The sequence below is a fragment of the Ovis canadensis genome, chromosome 3 (assembly GCF_042477335.2).
Source record: "Ovis canadensis isolate MfBH-ARS-UI-01 breed Bighorn chromosome 3, ARS-UI_OviCan_v2, whole genome shotgun sequence".
Classification (NCBI taxonomy): Eukaryota; Metazoa; Chordata; class Mammalia; order Artiodactyla; family Bovidae; genus Ovis; species Ovis canadensis.
In genome coordinates, this window is record NC_091247.1 from 227,916,042 (window position 1) to 227,935,694 (window position 19,653).

The following is a 19,653-nucleotide window of genomic DNA, read 5'->3' on the forward strand; positions in this document are numbered from 1 at the left end:
GGGGACGGCCCTGTGGGGAGGAGGAGGCTGGGCCCTGGGCACGGGAGCCTGGCCCTCAGACCCCCCCGGGGGCTCCCCCTGCATCTCCTTCCGTCCTGCAGCCCCGAGCTCACTCCGAGCTCCTGCGGCTTCACGGTGGTGCCTAGACACCTGCCCTCCAGAGACTGCCCTGGCCCAGGTCCCCGGTGCCCCTGCTCCCCGTGACAGTGCAGACGGGAGCTGGCACGCGCCCGGTGCCCCACTCCTGCGGACAAGATGCTCGCACCAGGTGTAGCCCCTCAGCAGCCTCTGGGGCGGTGCTGTCATTAGTTCCACTTTACAGATGAGGAAACTGAGGCTCAGAGAGCGATGTCAGGGACCCGCTAAGCCCCCGCCTCCTACGGGCACAGCCTGGAACTTGTCCCTGCCAACAGCCGCCTCTGGTTCCAGATGCCCCCAAGCCACGGCACCCCACCTGCTCCCCACATCCTCCTCCCGCCGCCGCCCCACTCCCCACCGGACCCTTCCACGGACTCCCTCGACACTTGGCTCAGGGCACCCTTCATTTCCATCAGCGCCCACACACGCAGCCCCCAGCCCCTCTCCCACAGGGAGCTCTTCTTCTACAGCATAACCCCAACCCCGGCTAGATGCCCCTCCTGCTCTCTTCCCTGGGGGAGCATTGGCCACGCAGCCGGGCAGTGCCCACATGACCCTGTCCCAAGTGCCTGAGCACCTCTGCCCACGGGTCACAGCCCTCCCTGCCCCCAGCGCCCCTTGTTCCAGACTCCACCCTGTGGAGCCCCTGGCCCCCAGCTCGGGGTCTTCCCTCATGGGCTCTGCACACAGCAGCAACTGGGGACTTTCATGTCCGTCAGCGGGTGACGGGCACGCGGAGCTCCCTGGGCACAGCGTGGCCCCGGCGGCCACCCTGGCCCTTTCTCCCCATCCCTGCCCACAGCTGCCAGCCACCCCCTTGACTGCCTTGTCCCCCTCGGCCAACCCACAAAGCCCATCCTTCTCCAGGGTGCGTATGGCGGAGTTCTCTCTTCAGCATCCACTGATGCCTGGAAACCTGGCCAGTTTCAAAGCTTTAAATTGCAGCCGTAATCTGACGGCCGCAGACTCGCCATCACACGTTCCAGCGCCGCCGTCTAAGCCTCCACAGACCCCCCGTTGTTCCCCGGGGTGCTGGGGATTTGCCTGCTTAGGTCATTCTTCTGCCGAAAGCCCCCACAGACTCTGCTCTTATCCAGAGCAGGGCCGAGTATCTCAGGGGTCCACGGGGCTGCCTGCTCTGACCGGCTGCCCTCCAGCTCCCCTGCGCCCCTGAGCGGGCCTGGCCCTTCCAGAGCACCCCTCCTGCAGCCATCTGCCCGGCTCACCCCCTCCCCTTCCCCTTGTGTGCTCTGGAGCTTAGTCTTCTCCAACCCCGCCAGGCTCCCCTGCCCGTGGGCTCCTCCAGGCAAGAATACCAGAGTGGGTTTCCATTTCCTCCTGCAGGGGATCTTCCCAACCCAGGGGTGGACCGCGCGTCCCGCCTCTCCTACGTTGGCAAGTGGGTTCTTCGCCCCTGCACCCCGGGAGCCCTTTCTCCTGTCTTGGCTAAAATGTCCTCTTCTCAGTGAGCCTGCTGCTCAGGCCCTTCCCCACAGTAGCCCTGCCTCCCGACTCTGCGTGCAGCCACCCACTGGCCCAGGGCTGGGTCACACGTTCTTGGCTTCCTAAGGGCAAGGCTTCTTCCTCTCTACTCGCTGCTCCGTAGCCCGTGCCCAGAACAGCCCTGGCACACAGCAAGGGGACTTGTCCGCTGAGTGAATGGCACAAGGAAGGCCCTTGGCCCCGTTCTCAGAACAAGGTGTCCCAACAGGGAGGTGCTGGGGCAGGTTCTCCGTGGTCCCAGGGAGGCCCTGGCCCCCACCTGCCAGCCTTCAAGTGGCTTCAAATCAGGTTGGGTGGGCTCGAGTCCACTCAGCATCTCTCCAGGGCAAGAGCAGGTGGTCCTGACCCCAGTGCCCTGGACGCTCCATAGGTCAGCATCAAAGCCAGATTAGCTGGAGCTCAGCCCCGGCTGCCACATTCTTCTGACAGTTATCGGCTGGGAGAGTCAGCGGCTCCAGTTTCAGACTTGGACTCAGACTCTGGGAGTCCCAACTGCATGTGTGCATGCGCACACACACACATGCACACCCATGTGCACACATGCACGCCTGCACATCTGCACACCCCCACACATGCACACCCGCGTGCACACATGCACACCTGCACGTGCACACCCGCGGCACACCCGCACACATACACACCCGTGTGCACACCCACGCACATGCACACCCGCATGCACACATGCACACCCCACACACGCACACCCGCGTGCACACCCACACACATGCACACCCGTGTGCACACATGCACACCTGCACGTGCACACCTGCAGCACACCCGCAGCACACCCGCACACATACACACCCGCGTGCACACCCACGCACATGCACACCCATGTGCACACATGCACACCCACGCACAAGCACACCCCACACATGCACACCCGCGTGCACACCCACACACATGCACACCCCACACATGCACACCCGCACAGATGCACACCTGCACATGCACACCCCACACATGCACACCTGCATGTGCACACCCCACACGTGTACACCCATGTGCACACCCGCACACGTGCACACACACACACCCACACATGCACATGCATGAGCTGTTTAGGGAGCCAGGGGCCCTTGCCTTTGCTGATAGCTCACCATGGCCCTGGTCTCGGACGCGACCCCAGAGAGCCAGCACTGGCAGCCCTTTCCTGTCAAGGCGATCTTGCCTAGCATCTCACAGCACAGCCAAGGACCCTGCCCAGAGGCAGGATGTGGTTTGCATCACCTTTACTCCCAGTTCCAAGGGCCGTGTTGCTCTCCTGTGCCACTTTACGGGACAAGCACCAGCCTCAGTACCTGCTGCCCAAGTGGAAATGTGTAAGGAGGCCCCCCTGGTAACCACGTGAACCCAACCAGATGACCAATGGGAAGGGCCCAAAGCACAGAGGCGCAGGGGCTTCTCAAAGACAGGGTGGTGATGACCGGCTGTCGTCACTGATCCTACAGATGCACCTGCACTGATACACTCCTCCATGGCTGTTACTTTGTTTTGCCCTCTTCTGGGTAGATTGGGTCACACCCTTCTCCCTGACCCGTCACACCACGGACCTTCCTTGCTGGGGCATCAGTCTTTTTCTCCAACTCAGGAGAAAACCGCTCCCTGATCACCAACCGGAACCAGAGCTCAGGGTTCCCGGCCCTCTCAGCGAACACCAGGTTTCTTTTATCTGAATCAGCAGAGGCCCTGAGCATCCTTACTGACCAGGAGGCCGGCTCGTCTGCGTCCAGTAATGTGTCCTTCCCTGACCAGCCCAGGCACCTGACAACTTGCATCAAATCACATTTCACTCTCTTTCTGCTGAAACCTCTGTCTGTACCTTCTGCCACTTCTCTTCCCCGCCCCCACCCTCCCCCCCGCCAAACTTGCTATCTTTTGGGAGTTGTGGTGAGGACTCGTAGTTAGGAGAGGGCTGGTGCCTTGTCCAGCATTCCAGGGTCACACACCCAGCAAGGGGAAGGCAGCCAACACTTGGTTTAAAAAGAGAGAGCGCTTCTGTTTCTGGTCAAGATGGAGTAACAGGCTATTTTTACCACCACATGAAACAAACAATAGAGAAGGCTGAGCGCCGAAGAATGGATGCTTCTGAACTGCGGTGCTGGAGAAAACTCTTGAGAGTCCCTTGGACTGCAACGAGATCCAACCAGTTCATACTAAAGGAGATCAGTCCTGGGTGTTCATTGGAATGACTGATGCTGAAGCTGAGACTCCAGTACTTTGGCCACCTGATGCGAAGAGCTGACTCATTTGAAAAGACCCTGATGCTAGGAAAGATTGAAGGTGGGAGGAGAAGGGGATGACAGAGGATGAGACAGTTGGATGGCATCACCGACTTGATGGGCATGAGTTCGAATAGGCTCCAGGAGCTGGTGATGGACAGAGAGGCCTGGAGTGCTGCAGTCCGTGAGGTTGCAGAGATTCGGACACGACTGAGCGACGGAACTGAACTGGAACAACCAAAAGAACCAGACAGAATATATACAGTTTTCAAGACACTGGACATCAGGCAATGCCAGGAAATGAAGTGACCCCTGAGAGACAGCAAACAAGGTGCTGCCTTGAGAGTCCTCAGGCCACAGCACAGGGAAGGGACCCAGGAAGATCCTCGGAATCACCCTGAGTGATTCCAAAGATGGTTCCCAAGATGGAGCTGAGTGCCCAGGAGGACCAAGGTGCTCAAGTTGGCAGGCTTTGTTTCAGAGAAGAGAGACTGCACAGGGACAGCCCTGGAGACGTCCATAGGATGCCCCTCGTGTTCCCCAAAGGACTGGTCCCTGCCTGCGTGTGAGGACGCTACTCAAGGCCTGTGAGAGAATCATCCTAACGGATAAAGGACACAGTGCCCAGTGCTCCCAGAGGGCTGAGACTGACGCTTGTTCCCACCAGCTAGACTGGAAAAAATTGTAATTCTGGTGAGTGAGACATCTCGGGGAGGAGCACAGAGGCCTCGGAAAAGTGGTGGAAGACAATCATCCCTTGACCGAACCCTTCCCCACGCCTACCTAACGGATCGTGAAAGCAAGACCCCAGAGGATCACACTAAGTCAGAGTAACCTGTCTGCACTCCAGGTCGCAGTTCAGGAATGCTCATGGAGATACAGTACTAGCTAAGGCCCCCAAAGGTAAATTTTTACAAATGTCAAGCGTTCCACCAAAGATTATGAGGCAGTCAAGCAAGCAGGAAGTGTGGTCCATGATGAGGAAATAGTCCATCAAAACTGACCCAGAATAGACAGGTGTTGGGACTTCCCTGTAGCTCAGATAGTAAAGAATCTGCCTGCAATGCAAGAGACCTGGGTTCAATTCCTGGGTCAGTAAGAGCCCCTGGAGAAGGAAGTGGCAACCCACTCCAGTATTCTTCCCGGGAAATCCCATGGATAGAGTAGCCTGGTGGGCTACAGTCCATGGGGGTCAAAAAGAGCTGGACACAACTAAGCGACTCACACACACAGACACAGACACAGATGTTTCAATCTAGAGGAGAAGGCATCCTACCTGCATTCTCCCCCTAGTTCAGATAATGGACGCACAGAGGTTAAAAAAAGACCCAAATCAAACTTCATGGAAACCTGAAATGCACAAGATTAAAAAATACAGTGGATGGAACTAACAGAAAGTTAGCTGTTAGAGGAGAGGTGAATGAACGTGAAGACATAGTGATAGAAGCCGTTCACGATGAAACACACAGAGGAACAAGAACACCCGATGAGAAGGGCATCACTGGGTTGAGGGGTCAGCTTCTAGCAGCCTCATCTACGTGTGATTAGAGTCCCTGAAGGTGGGGAGGCAGGAAACGGGAAAAATATTTGAAGAAATAATGGCCAAAAACTTGCCAAAAGGGTGAAAGCCCATAGATCCAAGGGCTCAACAAACTCCAAGCACAATAGGTGTAAAGAAAAGCAAGACACATTATAACCAAATGGCTCAGAGACAGTGCTCAGGATAAAAGTCTTAAAAAGCGGCCAGATAATAAGAAATATTACATGGAGATGAAGACCGTTAGAATGACAGCAGACTTCTTGTCAGAAACAATGCAAATGAGAAGACAGTGAAGCAACGCCTTTAAAATACTGGAAAACTATCAACCTATACTTGTCTCTAAAACAAAGATATCTTTCAAAAGATAATGTCAGCAAATATACACCAAGTGAAATAGCTTTCAAAAGCAAAAGTGAAATAATAACATTTTCAAACATATAAGAGCAGGAAAAAGATTTATCAGCAACACACTTGAACCATACGAAATGTTAACCTGCTTCATGCAGAGGAAAAATAATACCATCAGGAAACATAAGTCTAACAAAGAAATTAAGTACACTGGAAATGGTATCTACATAGGTAAGTATGTAACATTAAAAAAAAAAATTGAGTCCTTTTAGAATGTAATTGAAAAGCCTAAACTATAAACTTTAGAAGATCTTTGTGATCTTAGGTTACACAAAGATTTTTTAGGTATGACACCAAAAGCATTATTCACCAAGAGACAAATTGGTAAATTTGACTTTATAAAAATTAAGCTCTTCCATTGCAGAAAACAAGCTTATGATTACCAAGGGGGGACGCGGGGGTGGGATGAATTGGAAGATTGGGATTAACATAAATGACTACTAGATATGAAACAGATCCTGATGAGAACCGACTGTATAGCAAAGGGCACTCTTCTCAGTGCGCTGTGGTGATCTAGATGGGACGGAAATCCAAAGAAGAGGGGATATAGGTATACACAGAGCTGATTCATCTTGCTGTACAGCAGAAACTGAGCATCATAAAGCAGCTATTTGTTTGCTGTTGTTTAGCCACTAAGTCTCATCCGACTCTTACGTGACCCCATGGACTGTAGCCCACCAGGCTCCTCTCTCCACAAGATTTCCAGGCAAGAATACCGGAGTGGGTTCCCATTGCCTTCTCCAGGTGATCTTCCTGACCCAGGGATCGAACCCACGTTTCCTGCCTTTGCAGGTGGATTGCTTATCACTGAGCCACCTGGGAAGCCCTGTTATCAACCTGCATTTCTGGCATCCCCAGCACTGTCAGGTAGATTCTTTCAATGAGCCACCTGGAAAGGCCAATATTGCTCATTCAGTTCAGTTCGGTTCAGTTCAGTCGCTCAGTTGTGTCCAATTCTTTGCGAGCCCATGGACTGCAGCACGCCAGGCCTCCCTGTCCACCACCAACACCCGGAGCTTACTCAAACTCATGTCCATTGAGTTGGTGATGCCATCCAACCATCTCATCATCTGTTGTCCCCTTCTCCCCCCGCCTTCAATCTTTCCCAGTATCAGGGTCTTTTCCAATGAGTCAGTTCTTCGCATCAGGTGGCCAAAGTATTGGAGTCTCAGCTTCAGCATCAGTCCTTCCAATGAATACTCAGAACTGATTTCCTTTATGATTGACTGGTTTGATCTCCTTGCAGTCCAAAGGACTCTCAAGAGTCTTCTCCAACACCACAGTTCAAAAGCATCAATTCTACGGTGCTCAGCTTTCTTTTTGGTCCAACTCTCACATCCATCCATGACCACTGGAAAAACCAGAGCTTTGACTAGACGGACCTTTGTTGGCAAAGTACTGTCTCTGCTTTTTAATTTGCTGTCTAGATTGGTCATAGTTTTTCTTCCAAGGAGCAAGTGTCTTTTAATTTCATGGCTGCAGTCATCATCTGCAGTGATTTTGGAGCCCCACCCCAAAATAAAGTCTGACACTGGTTCCACCGTTTACCCATCTATTTGCCATGAAGTGATGGAACCGGATACCATGATCTTCATTTTCTGAATGTTGAGTTTTAATCCAACTTCTTCACTCTCCTCTTTCACTTTCATCAAGAGGCTCTTTAGTTCCTCTTCACTTTCTGCCATAAGGGTGGTATCATCTACATATCTGAGGTTATTGATATTTCCCCCGGCAATCTTCATTCCAGCTTGTGCTTCACCCAGCCCAGCATTTCTCATGATGTACTCTGCATATAAGCTAAAAAGCAGGGTGACAATATACAGCCTTGACATACTCCTTTCACTATTGGGAACCAGTCTGTTGTTCCATGTCCAGTTCTAACTGTTGCTTCTTGACCTGCACACAGATTTCTCAGGAGGCAGGTCAGGTGGTCTGGTATTTGCATCTCTTGGAGAATTTTCCACAGTTTATTGGGATCCACACAGTCAAAGGCTTTGGCACAGTCAATAAAGCAGAAGTAGATGTTTTTCTGGAACTCTTTTGCTTTTTCGATGATCCAATGGATGTTGCCAATTTGATATCTGGTAGACTTCCCTGGTGGCTCAGATGGTAAAACGCCTGCCTACAATGCAGGAGACCTGGGTTTGATCCCTGGGTCAGGAAGATCCTCTGGGGAAGGAAATGGCAACCCACCCCAGTACCCTTTCCTGGAAAATCCCATGGACAGAGGAGCATGGTAGGCTACAGTCAGTTCATGGGGTCGCAAAGAGTCAGACATGACTGAGCAACTTCACTTTTCACTTTCCTCTGCCTTTTCTAAATCCATCTTGACATGGTTCACATACTGTAGAAGCTTGACCTGGAAAATTTTGAACATTATTTTGCTAGCATGTGAGATGAGTGAAATTGTGTGGTAGTTTGAACATTCTTTGGCATTGCCTTTCTTTCCAGTCCTGTGGCCAATGCTGAGTTTTCCAAATTTGCTGGCATATTGTGTGCAGCACTTTCACAGCATCATCTTTTAGGATTTGAAATAGCTCAACTGGAATTTCATCACCTCCACTAGCTTTGTTCATAGCGATGCTTCCTAAGGCCCGCTTGACTTCACATTCCAGGATGTCTGGTTCTAGGTGAGTGATCACATCATCGTGGTTATCTGGGTTGTGAAGATCTTCTTTGTACAGTCCTGTGTATTCTTGCCACCTCTTCTTAATATCTTCTGCTTCTGTTAGGTCCATACCATTTCAGTCCTTTATTGTGCTCATCTTTGCATGAAATGTTCCCTTGGTATCTCTGATTTTCTTGAAAAGATCTCTAGTCTTTCCCATTCTATTGTTTTCCTCTATTTCTTTGCATTGATTGCTGAGGAAGGCGTTTTTTTTTTATCTCTCCTTGCTATTCTTTGGAACTCTGCATTTAGTTGGGTATATCTTTCCTTTTCTCCTTAGCCTTTCACTTCTCTTCTTTTCTCAGCTATTTGTAAGGCCTCCTCAGACAACCATTTTTGCCGGAGTCCAGCCCCAGTGGATCCAGGGTGATTCGAAGATGGGGGGACGGAGTCGGCATCCTTGGAAAAATACATATTTAATTATAGATATAGAGAGAGATTAGAAATGGATAGTGTAGTAGGAGATAGTGTAGAAAAGGAGGCTGAATAGCTTGGTTTACGTGGAATAGCATCCATGCTCCAGATGGGAATTCAGCCAGAAAAACGGGAGCAAGAAAGAAGCGACATGGGGGAATCAGTCTTTCCAGAAACTGATCCCATTTTCTTTATTTTTAGGTTTGCTTATATACCTTTTGTTACACATAGGGATGAATACAGAGTCACACGGGGGTCAGCAGTCCTGACCTTTATCAAAATCAGGTGCTTCACATAAAAAGGTCTTAGGGATTTTATTATCCTTTCTTTCTGATAACCAAAAAACTTATTTTTTCCAAGGGTGTTTTTTCTTAAACCAGGCACCACCCTCCAAATAAAGTTGCATTCCTATAGGGTGAGGGTGTAGTGAATTACAATCAAGAAAGGAATTTATTTAGCCCAAGGTTAACATGATTAATCTTAAAGGTTAATACTTATTTCTCCTATATGCTTAAAGGTTAATGCTTATTTCTCCTATATGCTAGTTATATTCGTTATAAGGGCAGGGAACATGGAGATTTAGCAGCAAACATCAGCCCAACAAATAAAAATCCTTTCACCAATGTTCCCCTTAAGATCTATTTAGTCTTAAGATATGATAAGGTTACATTTTTACATAACAAGGACACAGTGATTTATAACAAAGCACAGTGATCTATTATAAAATGAAAATCCATTAACTCAAAAAGTCTAGTATTGCTAACCTTAAAAACTACTATATTTCCTTTTCTATATTCCAAATACATTGATTAATATATTCCCAGGTGCCTAAGGATATGGAGGCCTGGTGGCAATCATTGACTCAACAATGAGAAAAGCCCTATGCTAATTAAGACTCTCAAAATACAGCCAAAACTCTCTGTGCTGTTTATGGTTAAGAGGTAGTAAACAATCATGTGTGTAGTGGCAGGAGTATGGATAATCCTGTCACACAAGCTAGTCTGTTAGCAGAGAGGTTTGACCTGAGACATCCTTGTCACACCCAGGGTAGGGAATTAGCAGCAATTATTGGCACAACAAATGAAAAACCCTTCACCAGTATAATTCCTAACCAACCCACTGTACTAATAATTTCCAACTCCCTGAAAGAATTTGCCTTTAGTAAGTCTAAAACATCTCGTGCCTCTCAGATTGGGAGGCTGTAAACAATCACATGTGGCCGGACGAACCTATACAGGCGGGCTGGATAACCTTCAGAGGAGTCCGTAAGCTGAAACACTCTTGTCACGCCCAGGAATTTTTATTGCCTTGGAGCTGCACGTTTACTCCTTCTCCGAGAGAAACGGTTATGGGGGAGAGCCCCCCGCAAAGTCAGAGGTGTAGGTGAGAGCATAAAACAGACTCTGGTTTTGGGGTAGATGCTCGGGAACAGGGGGTTTCCTGAGGCTTGATCACGCCTTTGCGTATGCTAAGCCTCCTTCCTCATGACCTTTGCCATGGGCGGAGTTCCTCATGCTGGCCCCCAGCACATTTTGCCTTTTTACATTTCTTTTTCTTGGAGATGGTTTTGATCCCTGCCTCCTGTACAATGTCATGAACTTCCGTCCATGGTTCTTCCAGCACTCTGTCTATCAGATCTAATCCCTTGAATCTATTTGTCACTTCCACTGTATAATCACAAGGGATTTGATTTAGGTCATACCTGAATGGTCTAGTGGTTTCCCCCACTTTCTTCAACTTAAGTCTGAATTTGGCAATAAGGAGTTCATGATCTGAGCCACAGTCTGCTCCCGGTCTTGTTTTGCTGACTATATAGAGCTTCTCCGTCTTTGGCTGCAAAGAACATAATCAATCTGATTTCTCTGTTAGCCCTCTGGTGATGTCCACGTGTAGAGTCTTCTCTTGTGTTGTTGGAAGAGGGTGTTTGCTATGACCAGTGCGTTCTCTTGGCAAAACTCTATGAGCCTTTGCCCTGCTTCATTTTCTACTCCAAGGCCAAATTTGCCTGTTACTCCACATATCTCTTGACTTCCTACTTTTGCATTCCAGTCCCCTATGATGAAAAGGACATCTTTTGGGGGTGTTATTTCTAGAAAGTCTTATAGGTCTTCATGGAACTGTTCGACTTCAGCTTCTTCAGTGTTACTGGTTGGGGCATAGACTTGCATTACTGTAATAATGAGTGGTTTGCCTTGGAAATGAATAGAGATCATTCTGTAATTTTGAGACTGCATCTAAGTACTACATTTCAGACTCTTTTGTTGACTATGATGGCTACTCCATTTCTTCTGAGGGATTCCTGCCTGCAGTAGTAGGTATAATGGTCATCTGAGTTAAATTCACCCATTCCAGTCCATTTTAGTTTGCTGATTCCTAGAATGTCAACGTTCACTCTTGCCATCTCCTGTTTGACCACTTCCAATTTACCTTGATTCATGGAGCTGACATTCCAGGTTCCTATGCAATATTGCTCTTTACAGCATCAGACTTTACTTCCATCACCAGTCCCATCCACACCTGGGTATTGTTTTTACTTTGGCTCCATCCCTTCATTCTTTCTGGAGTTATTGCTCCTTAAGGAAGATGCTTATTAGGGAAATGCAGAGTAAAATCCCAGCGAGGTACCCCATACATCTATTTGAATGGCTAAAACTGGGGAGACCGATCACAGCAAGTGTTGTCTAAGGTGTGAAGGAACTGGACCTCTCACCCACTCATGGTAGCCATTGAGTGTAAAACGGCAGAAGCACTTCGGGAAGCAGTCTGGTAGTCTCTTAGAAAGTTAAGCATGTGCCCGCCCTGGGGTGCAGCCGCTCCACTCTTGCGTTTACCCAAGGGGAATGCAAACACAGCTCCACGTGGAGATTCGTATACGAATATTCACAGCAGCCTTGTTCGTCACCCCGAGTGGACACAGCCTAACTGTCTATCAGCCGGTGAATGGAAAAGCAGACAATGGCATAGACACTGAGGAATAAAAAGGAGCCACTGCCAACTGGCTCTACAATCTCGAAATCGAGTCTCGAAATCGTTATAGGGAGTGGATGAGCCCACGCAAAAAGAGAACTTACTCTGGTTCTGCTGGTCTAAAAGTCCAAGAAATACTGGCTAATTTATAGTGGCAGAAGGCAGATCAGGGGGGGCCTGGGGCCAGGGTGGGGTGAGAGGAGGAGGGGGAGGACTGATTACAAAGAGACTCCGATTTGTTCATTGCCTTGATTTTGTGGTACCCAACTGTCGACTTTACACATGTGCAGTTAATTGTCCCATGATTGTACCTCAATAAAGCTTCTTTTAAGGAAAGAGCAAGAGGAATGTTCCAGAAGCGAGGCCTCTTCCTTCACTCATAGTGGAGGTTGGATGGGCTCATGCCTGTCAATCACGTGTCACAGTGCCCCGCAGGATTTCTAAGCCACGCCCACACCTGGCCACTTGCCTTCTGCCGCGACCAGGCTTCCAGGGCCTTCTTTCTGCCAAGTCCTCGCACGGGCGCAGGCAAGTGTCCTCCTGGGTGGAGGGAGGAAGGGATGGAAGATTCAGGGTGCCACCTGCCCCTTGCATTCGGTCTGTTCTCATGGCAACCCTGGCCGGTGAAGCCCCGTGGTTGCCTCTGCACAAAATGCTGGAGATGACACTTGGCCAGCCTTGCTGCTGCTCCTCCTCGCCCATCTCTCCAAGGCATGCCATTGTCCCGCCACCCCTTGGAATATGTCGGACATATTTGATCAGAATCGCCTCCAACAGTGAGGTCCTCAAAGCCAGCACCAAGGCACAAAGACATGCCTCCACCCCAACCCCCGCCAAAGCTACCCACAGGGTCTCTTTGCAGAAAAGGCTCCAAGCTCCCTTCAAGATCAGACATGCTCTTGGGACCCCGCCTGCCCCGGCAGGACAGATTGCCTTGGCGAGTCTATCAGTTCTAATTAGCGCTAATTAGTGCCCAGCATCTGTGAGAGGAGGCGCTGGTAGCCAAGCTGGCCTCTGGTTCCGAACATCACAGGGGACTGAACATCAGCCGGTGCCTGCTGAAATGCCCGGGCACTCCCTGCCCCTTCTGTCTGGGCATCCCTGGACCAGTGGTATCCACAGGATGGGCTGTGGGCGGCTGGGTCCTGGCCCCCTGCTCTTTCCGAGGGCACTCAGCTGCCCTCGGGCCAGACCTGAGGTTTACCCAGTCCCTTCCATGCGCCAGTTCTGTGCTGGGGCTGGGGGCCCATTGGTGGAATAAGAGAGGGGCTGCCATCCTCAGGGAGGTCTCACAGGCTGGGGTTGGTCAGAACGCCCGGGGTCTGGGGCAAGAGGGGCCCCTTCTGGAGGAAGAGACAGCAGAGGAGCTGGGCTGGGGGCTGGGGACCTGGGCAGCGGGCATTCAGACCAGCACTCTGCCTCCAGGCGGTGGGGGGGGGGGGCGCGGGGCAGCCTCCTCACAGATGCGACGCGACCACGGCCCCGTCTTCCCCGAGTGCTCTGGGTGCCAGGCCCAAAGTGCCCACTTCCCAGAGCGGGTGATAGCGGCCAGGGTGTGCCGAGTTGCATGGAGCCTGGCGGGGGCGGAGGGAGTGATCAGAGCCCTGGCGCTCGGACTTGAGCTCCGTGCTCGTCCCAGGATTTCAGGCGTGGATGGACTTTGCCTCTTCCTAGGGTCAGAGGGGGCTCTGGAGAGGAAAACAAAAAAAAGGCTGGTTCAATTTCTCTTTTGGTGTCATACTGATATTCTGGAAATAGTTGGCCCTCCATGGCAGAGGAAGTCTCTGGAGACACGGAGCATCTGGAGATGAGACGGGACACTTCGACAGGCCCTCAGTCCACTTCCAGAGAAGGGCCACAGGCAGGCTGGGAGCAGGGCTTGTCCACGAGGGCGGCTCTGGGAAGGCTGGCGCGGCTTCCTGGGCTGTGGGTGGGTGGCTCCCTGTGAGGCGTGGGGACAGTGAAGCCACCTCCCAACTCTCCTTTGGGAGCGGTGGCTCCCTGAGGCCCTAGGAGCACCCTGGGAGGGACCTGGGGACAGAGGCCGCCGTGGGAGGCAGGCCTCATGGATCCAGCCACCTGCCGAGGCTTCCCGCATCCAGGCTCCAGGCTGCCCCTGACTGCCTGTGGCAGTTCTGGGGGGTGGCCGAGTCCCAGAGGAGGAGTGGGGAGATACTTTCCCACTCAAAGTCCAGCAACACCTGTGACCTGCCCCGGGGGCTGGCACCAGGATACATGGAGCTGGCCTGCTTTGCTGGCCACCCGCCTGCTCAGGACAGTCTTGCTTTCACGCCACGGTTGGTGGGGCGGGAACGGGGGCGATCTCCCACCACCCGGCCTCCCCTGGGTGCGAGAGAGCACCCCCTGGCTGCATCCTACGCAGCTGGGGAGAAAAGCCGCACAGGAACCCTTGATCGCATTGATTTGCTCAGGATCTGGGAAGATGTCTCTTCCCTGAAGGATTTTTTTTTGTTTTGAAGCACTGTTTGGCGGGGCTTGGGTTTCTTCTCTCCTAACTGAATTCTGCTTGTGCAGAGGAGAACAGAAAAAAGACTGTTCGCCTCTGCCCCGCCCCCCTCCCCCCAGTTCAGATGTGGCCGAGGAGGCGGGCAGTGGCCTGGAAGGGGCTCCTTTCAGCCCCTGTGAAGGAGCCAGAGCTGTCGTGACTCGGTGCCTGAGCAGGACAGGACAGGTGGCGGTGGGGTGGGGGGCGATAATACCCACAGGCAGCTGGGCATCCCTCAGGGCGATGGTGGATGCTGGGGACCACCCGGGGGAGAGAGTGCGGGAGGCAGCCGGGGTCCTGGGGGGCGGCGCCCACGGAAGGAAGCCCCCTGGGCAGGGGGCAGCTGGGGCAGGGGGGAGCCTCTGCTGAATGCAGACCCCCTGAGACCCTATTCAGAGCGTGTCCCCCCTCTGGGGCCGCCACAGATGTCCCAGAGGGTGGAAGGCTATCCAGACACAAAGGCCCTGGTGGGGGCTGGGGCTGTGTCTTGTCTGGGTTTGGGTTTCTTGGGCTGAAGCCAGTGAAGTGAGGGAGGCCTCTGCTTAAACTTGACCTCTGGAGCCCACCGCCGTCGTCCCAGGATGGGCTCAGACTGAGCCAGGCTGCTGGGGTGTCCCCAGCCTGCGTTCCCGCCGACTGCACTCCCTGGGGATGCGGCAAAGGGTGAGAGGCAAGAACCACAGGGATGATGACACGGCTCTCCAGGGGCCTCTCCTCCCGTCGCTGTAGCTGTTCAGTCGCTGAGCTGTGTCTGACTCTCTGCGACCCCATGGACGGCAGTGCATCGGGCTCCCTGCCCATCACCAACTCCCGGGGCTGCTTATGTCCATCAGGTCAGGGATGCCATCCACCCCCCGGCTCACGCTGTCTCGCGTCTGTGAAAGACGAGGAAGCTGAGGCCGGGGCAGGTGGGGCCGATCACCCGCACAGCCCCGCGACGTCCAGGCCGGGAACACAGGCCTCCCCGCTGCCCTGGCTTTGTGCCTGTCTCTTGCGTGTCCCTGTGCCCAGCCCCACGCTGGCACGTCCCTCCGGGTGGGAGGCCTGGCCTGCCCAGCTGCTGAGGCTCAGGCCAGCACCGTCTTCTCAGGGCCTGTGGCCGTAGAAACCGCCTGCCTCCAGCCCAGACCTCCCTGGCGTCTGTCACTGCTTGTGGGGATAGACGCCCACTGCAGACTGTGACCGAAAGCGCTCCAGACGGGTGAACGAACTCAGTGGGCAGTCGCCGCACCCTGGCTCACTGCCGTGATGAGCCCAGGGTCCCACGATGGCCTGCGCCCTGCGGCCGGCCTCTGGCTTCTCCCCAGGCCCGTGTGTCACTGCCTGCTAGTCGGGCTGCTCCCAGGGGGTGCACAGGTGCGAGGCAACAGCGCAGATGGGAGCCGGCAAACAGCCACACTCCTGACCCTGGGAGGGGGCGGCCCATCCTGGTCCGGGGCTGAGGGTGCAGGGGGAGAAGGCACCCACACACCAGTCCAGGACGACCCCTCACCCACGTCCCTGAGCTGGGCCAGCTCCCACTCCAGCAGCCAACTGGCTGGCCAGTATATACCATGTGTTAAACAAGCTGGCCTAAGGGGCCAAGGAGGCCCCGGGGTGCCTGGAAGGTGGGGTCGGGGCCCCAGCTCATCTCGGGGTTCAGGCACCATCGCCAGGGCCCGTCTAAGTTGTGTTTACTGGCTCTAGGCTGGGCCCCACCCATCCCGCCCGGGCGGCCAGCGTTACCGTTGTTAACAGAGAAGAGGTTAAATGCCTCTTGCTATTAGACGGTCGTGCTGCAGTCATAATGAAATCCCTGGCTAAGCGACCTGCTGCTTCTTCAGATATTAACCCTCAAGTATATATAGCGTGTGCACATCCCTTTACCACCATTTACCCATCACCTTATTTAGAAAACGCATCTTTTCTAATGAAATTTCAACTATTTTCCACTTGCTGTGTGTGCATTTGTGTCAGAAGATTGTGTGTTTGCTATAGGAATAATATGACATCTTTTATTCTCTTGAACAACTGTTAGATTTATGAAGAAAGATGCGTGAGCATAAGAGGCTTGTGAAAGCTTTCTGATGGGAGGGACGGAGGGTCAGAGTGTCATCGACCCAGTGGACAGAAATCTGAGCTCTGGGAGACGGTGGAGGACAGGGGAGCCTGGCCCGCTGCAGCCTGTGGGGAGCAGACAGTCACGTACCACTGAGCAACTGGGCATAGCATAGTCAGAGCTATGGTTTATCCTGTGGTCATGTATGGATGTGAGAGCTGGACCATAATGAAGGCTGAGCACCAAAGAGTTGATTCTTTTGAACTGTGGTGTTGGAGAAGACTCTTGAGAGTCCCTTGGACAGCAAGGAGTTCAAATCAGTCAATCCTAAAGGAAATCAGTCCTGAATATCCACTGGAGGGACTGATGCTGAAGCTGGAACTCCAATACTTTGGCCACCTGATGTGAAGAGCTGACTTATTAGAAAAGACTCTGATTCTGGAAAAGATTGAGGGCAGGAGGAGAAGGGGAGGACAGAGGATGAGACAGTTGGATGGCATCACCGACTCAGTGGACAGGAGTCTGAGCTCCGGGAGACGGTGGAGGACGGGGAAGCCTGGCGTGCTGTAGTCCGAGGGGTCGCAGAGAATCAGACACAACTCAGCAACGAGCAACAGCAATGACAATGAAGAAAGATGTCCTATGAATAGAGACGTTAGCAAACACCCAAATAAGAGACAAAATCTCCTCGATGTACTGCAGTTCTTGATGTCCCTGAAGGAGCTAACATTTTACAAAGTAATTTTTAATTGAACACTCCAAGTTCCATAAAAAAAAACACACACACAAAAAACAGAGAAACAACCGAGGTCAGAGAGGTTAACCAACTTTCCCGAAGTCCCACAGCTTGAGAGGAAACAGCAGGTCCCCGCAAACCTGCCAGGCTCCCTGCAGCAGTGGCTGAAGAGGGAGAGGACAGCCAAGGGGTGAGGGCGGGGATGGAGGCCCAGGAAGGAAGGCTGGTGGGGGTGGTGGTTCATGCGAGTGTGCGAGCTGGTGCTGGGGGCCTGGCCCTTGCCCCGGGCAGCCTGGCTTTGCAGCTGCAGAACGTGGAGCTCGTCCACCAGAGAGGAGGGAAGCAGTGGCGGCTCCACGTGTCCCAGGCGCCAGGTCTCAGCCCCCAGGGCTCCTCCCTGATGCCGCCTCCTCCTGCCTGCAGCCTTGCCTTTTTATATCTGGCGGAGTCCCCTGGCATCCGTCACCCACGCTGGCCTGCCTCTCCTGCTCCCGCTGGTGGTCTTCAGGTGGCCAAGAACAATAATGTGGCTGATAAATCTCATCACCACCACCGTGATCGAGCGCGGGACGCGCCAGGCCCTGTGCAGGGAGGTGCACGCCCGGGCCCGCCATTGCCTGCCCCCCTCCCAGCTTCTCCCGCCCCCAGATCTCCGGGAGTTGCCTCGAGTAGACCCTGGGGTTGGTCTTTGCACGCCTTCTCTCTGCTTGCAATAGTCTGGCAACTGTCTTGCAAAATCTTGCAATGCTTGCAACTCTCTACTTGTTGCCAAGTAGATCACCCTATTTTATAGACGATAGACTGAGGGTAAGAAACATGCTCAGGGCCCCGAGAATGGCAAGTGTAGCGACCCGGAGTCCCAACAGATCACAGGAGCCCCGCTCCAAGCGGCCCGGACAGAACGATGAACCGGTGTCTGTTCTTGTGTGGGTGCAGCCGGCCAGGGAGCCCCTCTTGTCCTCAGGGTGCCCTGAAAAGCCGCCTCCGCCCCAGGGAGCAGCACCCCGAGCCCCCCACCCCACGATGGCCCCGGTATGCGGCACTGCCCAGACTGGGCCCTCCCTGGGCAGAGTGGCCTGCCGCCCAGGGCACTTCCTCAGCAAGCCATGGGCACCCGCCAGACCCTGGGCCTGCTGCTCTGTAATTGCGGGTGTAGCCGGGCATGTGTGTGTTATCGGGTGATACTTAAATCCCAACCTTTTCAAAAGCAAACCCAAGTAAGTACACATTTGGGAACAATAATTCCAAGCTTGGAGGCGTTACTTGAGGCAGACGGGGAGCGTGGCACCATGACCGCTAACCGGCCCCTTTGCGTCCTTGGATTTGACAGCATCTGTGTCCATCTGGAGGGAACTTCTGAGACCAGTGCCTGTCCAGCCCTAGGTCCAGCCCGAACCACTTTGCAGCAGGGTCCAGCAGGTCCCCCAAAGTGCAGCTCCCGGAGCAGAGCCTGGTCCCTGGCCAAGTCTAGGTCTCTGGGGCCGGACCCTGGATGCAGGAGAAGGACACCCTCCATCCTGAGGGAGTCCAGAGGAGCAAGATGCCCAGGGGCTCATGCCATCGATGGCTCTAAGGAGCACAAATGGAAGCCAGGAGCTGGGGGTGGTGTGGGGGGATGGCCCACCACAGGACTGGGGTTGCTCAGCCCCAAGCTGAGTCCTAGAGAGAGGCCCACGGAGAGAGGGAACACAGTGCGAACCAACCCACCCCGGCTGCAGGAACCTCGGGGAAGGCTTGGCGGGAGGGGAGCCCTGGGGGTGGGAGGAAGCAGAACACATTCCAGGGAAAGTGATTACAGCCTGTAACCCCTAGCAGGTTGCAGGGTTGTTCCCAGCCTCACGGCAGGTGGCAGGTGCGGGGCTCACGGGCGCCTGAAGAGCTGGGGAAACGTCAGGACCTTGGTGGCCTCACTTGTGCTCACCCTGTGATGGGGTGACCTCGTGAGGTGGTCCTGGGGGGGGATGGGCAGCTGGAGCCAGGAGGAGAGGGCCCCCCAAGAGGCCGCGGGAGGCAGCAGTCCCTGCCCCGTCACTGACACGCTAGTGGATGGCCTGCCTGTGAGCAAGGCAGTGGGTGCTTAGCAGTTCCTGGGAAGGTGATTTAGTGCCAGGAGCCGCTGCCCGGGAGCCTGGCCCTGAACCTCAGTGCTGACCTGGTTCCTGCCGTGGTGACGAGGATGCCTCCCTCCGCATGCCATCCCTCCGTCCCTGGAGCACCGAGCCTCAGTTTCCCCAGATGCTGCAGTCCCAGGTTTGGTACAAGGCTGGGTCCCGGCTCCCCTCCCCCTGTTCCTGGGCCCAGCCGATGGCCTCTGCCCGGCAGGAGTCTGCCCTGGCCTGTCTGCTCAGAGAGTGTGGACCCACCAGGAAGCCGGCAGTAGGCCCAGCGGGGGGCACCTCTGAGCCCCCAAGAGCAGGGTGGGCAGCCAGCTTGGAGTGCGTGTGTCTGAACAACCCCCCAGGGAGCCCCCTCCTGTCAGGAGGCTGAGCCTGGCCCTGGTCCCCAAAGGGGGC